Source organism: Struthio camelus, chromosome 9 (genome assembly GCF_040807025.1).
Source record: "Struthio camelus isolate bStrCam1 chromosome 9, bStrCam1.hap1, whole genome shotgun sequence".
NCBI lineage: Eukaryota > Metazoa > Chordata > Aves > Struthioniformes > Struthionidae > Struthio > Struthio camelus.
This window is the reverse complement of record NC_090950.1, coordinates 14,321,526-14,329,701: the sequence shown is the minus strand read 5'-3', so window position 1 is coordinate 14,329,701 and position 8,176 is coordinate 14,321,526. Positions and strand designations below refer to the sequence as shown.

The following is an 8,176-nucleotide window of genomic DNA, read 5'->3' as shown; positions in this document are numbered from 1 at the left end:
AATTTCAAGCAATGCTATAGAGAGAGCACCTCTTTGAGATTTGGATTATCACTCTGAAAGACATTTTGACCATTTATTCCTTATTATAACACTTTGAAACATTCAGATGCCTAGTAGAATAGAAAAATCACATTTTTCAAGCAGTTCTAGCATACATGTAAAAAAAATCAATCACAGCAGTAAGGTATCTTGCCAGAATATTGTTATTTTTGAGATATGCATGACAAACTTAAATGAAAGTCTTGATTTACACTCCTGAAATACAGGTGTATCAGAACAGTTATTTGTACATGAGGTAACTGTCACTTTTGAGTGAATAGCTGAAGTCACCATACTGACCACTCTACAGCTGACTTAATCTGCTATACTATATCTATCATTCTCAGGTTCCTGTTTGCCTACTTCGTAAAGCTATAGTGGTCTCACTAGCTTTGTACATGACCAATGATGTTGCAAGAACATTAACTACTAGTTTAACCTTGACACAGTAATTGGCAATTTCACTGTTAATTGGACCACTTACTTGAACCCATCGCCAGTTAGATAGCTTGACCAGTCAACTCAAGATACGCACAGAATCACAGAATAGTTGAGGTTGGAAGGGACCTGTGGAGATCATCTAATCCAACCCCCCTGCTCAAGCAGGGTCACCTAGAGCACATTACCCAGGATTTTGTCCAGACAGCTTGTGAATATTTCCAGGGAAAGAGACTCCACAGCCTCTCTGGGCAAGCTGTGCCAGTGCTCAGTCACCCTCACAGGAAAGAAGTTTTTCCTCATGTTCAGATGGAACTTCCTGTGTTGCACTTTGTGCCTGTTGCCTCTTTTCCTATCGCTGGGCACCACGGAGAAGAGTCTGGCCTCATCCTCTTGACACCCTTCCTTCAGATACTTGTACACGTTGATCAGTTTCCCCCCTCAGTGTTCTCCTCTCGAGGCTGAACAGTCCCAGCTCCTTCAGCTTTTCCTCATAGGAGAGATGCTCCAGTCCCCTCATCATCTTGGTAGCCCTCTGCTGGACTCTCTCCAGAAGCTCCATGTCTTTCTTGTACTGGGGAGCCCAGAACTGGACACAGCACTCCAGGGGAGGCCTCACCAGGGCTGAGTAGATGGGGAGGATCACCTCCCTCGTCCTGCTGGCAATACTCTTCCTAGTGCACCCCAGGATACCACTGGCCTTCTTGGCCACAAGGGCACATTGCTGGCTCATGGTCAACTTGTTGTCCACCAGCACTCTCAGGTCCTTCTCCACAGAGCTGCCTTCCAGAAGGTCAACCCCCATCCTGTACTGGTGCATGGGGTTATTCCTCCCTAGGTGCAGGACTCTGCACTTGCCCTTGTTGAACTTCATGAGGTTCTTCTCCGCCCAGCTCTCCAGCCTGTCCAGGTCCCTCTGAATGGCAGCTCTGCCCTCTGGGGTATCAGTCGCTCCTCCCAGTTCTGTATCCTCAGCAGACTTGCTGAGGGTGCACTCTGTCCCTTCATCCAGTTCATTGATGAATATGTTGCACAATAGTGGACCCAGGACTGACCCCTGGGGGACATGACTAGCTATAGGCCTCCAACTAGACTCTGCGCCGCTGATCACAACCCTCTGAGCTCTGCCATTCAGCCGGTTCTCAATCCACCTCACCGTCCACTCATCCAGCCCGCATTTCCTGAGCTTACCTATGAGGATGTGATGGGAGACAGTGTCAAAAGCCTTGCTGAAGTCCAGAAAGACAACATCCACTGCTCTCCCCTCATCTACCCAGCCAGTTGTCCCATCAGAGAAGGCTATCAGATTGGTTAAGCATGATTTCCCTTTGGTGAATCCATGCTGACTACTCCTGATCACCTTCTTGTCCTCCAGATGCTTAGTGAGGACCTCCAGGAGGAGCTGCTCCATCACTTTTCCAGGGATTGAGGTGAGGCTGACTGGCCTGTAGTTCTCTCCTGTGGGGCCTGTGGTCCTCCTCCTTCTTGCCCTTTTTGAAGGCTAGGGCAACGTTTGCTTTCTTCTCATATGCACTCATAACACCTAACTATCCCACCCAGGTATGAGTCTTTACAGGTTTGCAGTGGTTCTCTATCCTTGCAACCTAATGAGGCTATCTACTCTCACCTGAGTAGTTACTTTATGATTCCGTGGTACACAGTTTGTCTCCTTGCAAGCTGTATTCTTTGAAGAACAAGCTATCTTTTGATTAACTTTTATCATCCAGAATGTAGAGGAGGAGGATGCAAAATTTAAAATGAATTTGTACTGGACAGTCCTACACATAAAACTGTTTTGCTCAGGCTCATGAGCAGACATTATTCCACAAGAGAAGACAGTTATAATTCACATCACAAAAATACACAGAGGTGTAATCAGAAGTAGAAATACTTTGTGGTCTGTTTCCTACACTTTGGTGCATGCCATCACTAAACATGGTACTGCTACTCCACTGTCTCAGGGTTTCCTGTTCTCTTACATACTTTGTCCTGTAACCTTTTCTTAAATGGACCTTATCATTCAGCCTTTCTCATGGGTGAGTCCAGTTTCAGGGCCACTCTCTTTCCTTTTACAGTAACTGGTTTGTCCCTTTCTCTCCATGAGCATGTATTACCAAGTAAGGTATTTACCACATCTGAGAAACCCCAAACTAACAAAAGAGCATATCTGGTATCTTATTACAACTGTCTGTGTGTGCCTTCTTATAGAGTCTCATTCACTATGGCATAGGCAACAGTTAATGTTAGCCCTTGGGCAAGCAAAATCTTCATTGAAATCTGTGGGTGATTACATCCATCTTCGGCAGTAAAGGAGGGAAGGGGAAAAAAGCCATAAACCAAACCGACAAAAAGAATATGCAAATCTTCAACTTCAATTAGAACTGCAATTTGTTGATTGAAAAGTAGCTCAACATCATCATTTCTGATAACTGAAATAGTGCTCACTGCAAGAAAAGTGCCCACTTTGGAAATGTGGCCATAGCTTTACCTTGAAATTTTACAGCTACAGCTATTGCTCAAAAAGCACAGGTCAGATATCACAGAATCATGAAACTAGCTTCAGTGTAAGAAATGTGAAAAAAAAAAAAACAACTGAGTTCTTATTCATCTTTTGTTTTCTAAGGTTTTCTCTGTAATTTTGAGGGCTAGAAAAAAGAATCACTCTAAAAAAAATGTAAAGATTGAGGGTTTTAGATAAATCAAAATATTCCAGGAGAAAAGAGTATTGTTGTGGAACAACAAAATCCTGAAAAGCTTAGTACACTGGAATGGCTTGGATCCAGAGCTCCTAGAGAGATTCAGCCAAGAGCACTTCTTAAGTGTCCCACTAGATGGATCTCGAGCATCCCACTAGGTGGATCTCAGCAGTCTAGAATGAAACATCCGTGTTCCTGAAATATTAGGAAATAGTAAGTCCATGAGACCCCCCCAGGGTGAATTTGCATTGTTTTTAATTGCAAAAAGAGTAGGATAGGCCTCTGACTGTAGAAATAAATTAGTATATGTAGGAATTAATGGCATATTTAATCAACCCTCATGACTGTATCTCATTGATTCCTTTGACCTCTCTGCTAATGACAATATTAACAATTGGAGAGTAACCAGATTTAACAGAGAATGAGGCAGAGACTTTCTGTCCACAGAATATGTACCATGCAAATTCAACTCCTATTTACTTCAGTCACCTCTTGTGGGAGACAAGTAGTTCTTTTTCCATGGATCTTCATATCCCTTTGCTGGTACTGTTAGTGTAGGAAAATCTGCTAAGCAATGCCTCTTTTCCTCACTTTTGTCTGTGCAGTTGTATGGGCATGCACTGTAAGTGTGCCAGGCAAAACGCCTTATATGGACACTATATATATCTGTTTCTTCAGGGGCTGTCAACCCAGACTACCCATTATTGCCTTGAGACAGAGAAAGTTAAAAAAAAAAAACACACAAAAAAACCCGCATTTTTAATTTACAGTAGAGAGTAACAAAATTCCAAGAACACATAAATGGAGGTACAGATGCTTACGAACAAAATTATTGTTCTATTTTGGGGATAAGTGGAATTCATATAAGTAAAATTAGGGAAATGTTGTTGTTGAAATAGTAATAACAATTAATAATACTATTTTAGACTCTACTTTTCCTGTGAAGTATTTACTTTTTAAAGATACAGTATTTACATTTCATCTAGTATCTTTACATTAAACATGCATCTTGAATTGCATAATCTTTGAATGATGCTATAAATTCAAGGAAACTATTGTTGACAAAAGACTGCCTGGTTTTATTAATGGTAACTATATGAGCAATACACTATGCTCAATACACTGTAGCAGCTACAGTACCATATCTATCATATTTTAATATTCACAGGAACAGAAGATATAATAGGCATGGTAGAGATGAAAAAGAAACTTTTACATAATTCTTACTTCAAGAAGAATAATGACTGATCAACCTCAAATGTCAATGGTCCAGGGAAAAAACCATGAATAAATCAGTAGCAAGCATGCAAAAGTGCGAGAAGAGTCAATTCTGATCTGTGCTGAGTTCCAGAGAGCATTTGTACAGCTAGGTCTTTTGGCTAGGTCCATTTCAAAAGACTTCATGAATTTGTATCTTCCTCTGTCTTTTGGTTTGAAAAATTAAGAAAGGCATACATAGCTGTAAAAACTGCTTTATTAAAGTAGCCAAATTCACTGGCCCAAGGAATTCAGTGATGCTTTATCAGTTCCTTGAAATTTGTGTTTGTCTCATGTCATATTTTTCAGTCCGTGAGTTATTCATATCTGTCGTAGTGCAGGTAAGTAGCAATGGAAAAATCTAGCTCAACCTTACCAGGTTAGGTCCAAAAGCAAACATGCTGTCTAAATCCCCGTTCCCTTAAAAAAAAAAAAAAAATAGTAGTGTTAAGGCAAGCAGGGCCAGAGAAATATTCAGGACTTACCATATTTATAAGCAACATTCCACTAGAGGTATAGCTGTAATGTATTAGATTAACATATTATTCAAACCTATCATCAATGACAAGTAATGTATTGATTTGCTTATGTTTATCACAAAACATTTTAACTAATGCCAATAACTCTTGGTGAGCTTTGACTGTAAGTCATCTGCAATCGATAATGCACAAGGAACAAACAGCAATTTGAAAACCTTTAACTGGCTTAGGACAGCAACACTGGACAGGAGAAGCTGACACGTGTAAGAATAATACAACCACAAAATCATAGGAACATAGATCATAGCTTGGATATATGTAAATTCACACAACTATAACCAATCAGTTATAACTTATCATTCAGACTGCATAATATGACTAAAAAGATAGAAGTATGATGATGGAAATGCGTACAAGATACAGAAAGAAATCTGCAGACTAAAAACCTCTATTATGATTCATATTTTGGCAAGGGATATTGCCTACTGCTTGATAAGAATGGCAGAGCATAAAACAACTGAGATCAAGTTACAGAAGACTTGTTACAGTTGATTGCCTGTATTGTTTTGATGTTTATCAAGTTAGGTGTATGCCATTAAAATCAAGTGACAATTTCGTAAGCGCAAAGCCCATCTACTTTCAGGAGTTCCCCTATTTATTGCTAAGCAGAATTACAGTTGAACTATTTATTCTAGTTAATCAAAAGTGAAGTTCAGTTACATGTGGGCTCCTAGGCACTGGTAATTCAAAGTAATGGAGCAGTTATCGGCACCACTATGAAAGGGCTCAAAAGTGTGGCTGTCACAAAGCGCGCTCAGTAATGCTCGGTCTTCAGTAAGCTAATAAGCTTGAAAGCATTCAAACCTCAGAAGAAGGTTTCACCCATTTATCTTGGATCCGCACATGCTTTATGACCCCTCTTTGTGTGGAAGCTGGAAAAAAAAGAGATGAGGAACAACGGTCTTCAACTGCTGGTTAGGAGATACAATTAACTGAACAAATAATTCAACAAATAACTTAATACTGGTGGTAACTCATGAGATACAGCAGGTTTTATGTTTTAACAGCAAAAAGCAGCAGAATGGTTGCTATTCTTTAGCAAATCACTGTCCATTTAATCCTAAGTTATTTTTATCAATATCTTTGCTACCTTTAATTAACATGTACCGTTCAGAATATTTAAACACAGAGTGTGTACAAGGACAGATAAAAATGCATATTGTATACCTTTTTCTATATAGCTTTTTTTGCATTAAGATAATTTTGCAGAACTGTCCACAGATATAAACAGGGAAACTATAACGTTTAAACACATTTTTCCACTAGCCCACAGGTTACTTATGCATCAGACAGTAGTAACCAAGGATAGTCATATTACAGCTGAATTTCTTAAACTGGCAACTTGCACAATAACGTTTATTTCACAGTTGCTGACAGCTGCTCCATGTGATTGATGACAGCCCTAGGAGGCACTTTTCTCTGTGTGCCAGAACAGCAACAATCATGGTTACTCTGTGTTGGAGTGGGAGAAAAAAACATATTAAGAGATGAGTAAATCAAAATTTTGATTCCATATATGAAGAGAAAGTTTTCTGACAAAGATCTCAAAATAATGTCTTGAGTGGGAATGGAGTGAGATTGCTTTAGAAAATAAAAGGATGATTTTTTTTTTAAGGGCAAAAAGAAAAAAATAACAGAAAGTAAAGACGTGCACAGGAGTCAATACTGATGTTCCAGCAAATGCAGGAATCGGGGAGAACTGGTCTCAAAAGGGTGAGAGCACAAGACTTTGGAACTGACATATGAAATTGCACTGAGACTCTGATGGGAAGGCCCTCAGACCCCCATCTCGAGTTCAGAGCTCTGAACAAGGCTCTTCAGCATTTTGCAAGAGAAAATAACTGGTTACAAAATATTTAAAAGAAAAAAAACAAAAGGAAGAAATCCCCAAAGATATAGAGGAAATACACTCACCTACACAAATGCAGAAGAGGTGCATCTGCCCCAAAGAAATCAGGGTCAAGATTTTCCTAGAAATGGTCATCTTTTTCCAAGCTATCAGAACTTTTACTGCCACTTATGGTTACTTGCTCAGAAAAATGCAACTCCTGTGATCTGATGATTGTGGAGGTACAGCACTCACTCACAATGCCTGCTTGCAACTTGAGGAATTCATGAAAGGACATGTTATTTTTACAGGGAATTTCCCAGCCTGTCAACCTTATCAACCTACGTTTTTGAGCATAGGAACCAATTTTCAGGTGATTTTGTTTCCTCCAATGAGGCCGATTATAAAAAAACATTCAACTACAAGAGGAGGAACTTAAAAAAAAAAAAAATCCCACAAGTCATAGCTCGGTGGATAGAGCACCTGAGCTTTTGTGGAGATAGAACTGTGGCTGACAAGAGGAAGAAGGAGTTGCAGAAGTGATACAGAACATTACTTACAGGTTGGGCTTGTGAAAAGAGAGCCACCCACTCAACTTCAGACAGTCTTCACTTTCCTGTTCTGCTCCTCAGCTTTGAATTCCTTACCTTTGGCTCCTGGCTTTTCTGCACAAAGTTCATACATAGCTCTGGTGCCTAAAATCTCTACCACCCTCTGCAGCAACTCGCCCACTGTTTTGCCACCCCTCTCTCCTCCCTGGCCTTCTTTTCATTTCCCCACCTCACTGCCCCGCACCTTTGCCCATCCAACCTCAGCACCTGTGTCAGTGGCGGGCACCACCTTTAGGATTCTGCCAGCAGCTAACCAAGTATTCTCCTTTGTTTTTATCCCAATATTCCCTCAAACACCCTATCTATTTTCAAGGTAGGCTTGGGGAACCTCAACTTCTGACACTTTCATATGCGTCCATTAACTGTGTCTGTTCCATTTTATTGGTGCCTGATAGCCCCTGAACTCTTAGGTCATCCCATATGGGAACACGCACCAATGCTGGCAGAGAAGGTCGAAGGAGTTCTGCAGTTTGCTCTAGTCCTCTTACGAAATTCTGGGAATTCCCAAAATTCCCAAGGAATGCGCTAGGTAATGACTCCTCTCTGGGATGGCTATAGCTACTTACATTATATCCTTTGTGAGGGACATGGAATCCACCTATTAGAAACTCTGAAACCAATTAATCTTGCTCCTTCAGCGCTTCACCCCCAGCAAACTGCAAGCTCCCAGGTTTCCAGGGCCACAAGCAGGTTGCGCAAGTTCTGGCAGGTGTTGAAACTAGAGTCAACAGCCTTAGATTCACAACCACCATAAAAAGAACCTATCAG

At 40.7% G+C, this 8,176-nt stretch overlaps 1 long non-coding RNA gene across 1 annotated transcript; it reads right to left on the bottom strand.

Moving 5' to 3' along the window:
- Nucleotides 1–3,931: 3,931 nt before the first annotated feature.
- Nucleotides 3,932–7,191, bottom strand: LOC138068144 (uncharacterized). Its single transcript, XR_011142792.1, has 3 exons — nucleotides 6,884–7,191; nucleotides 5,774–5,841; nucleotides 3,932–4,850 (listed from the first exon to the last, which is right to left on the bottom strand). It is a non-coding gene; the product is annotated as an uncharacterized lncRNA (long non-coding RNA).
- Nucleotides 7,192–8,176: the final 985 nt, after the last annotated feature.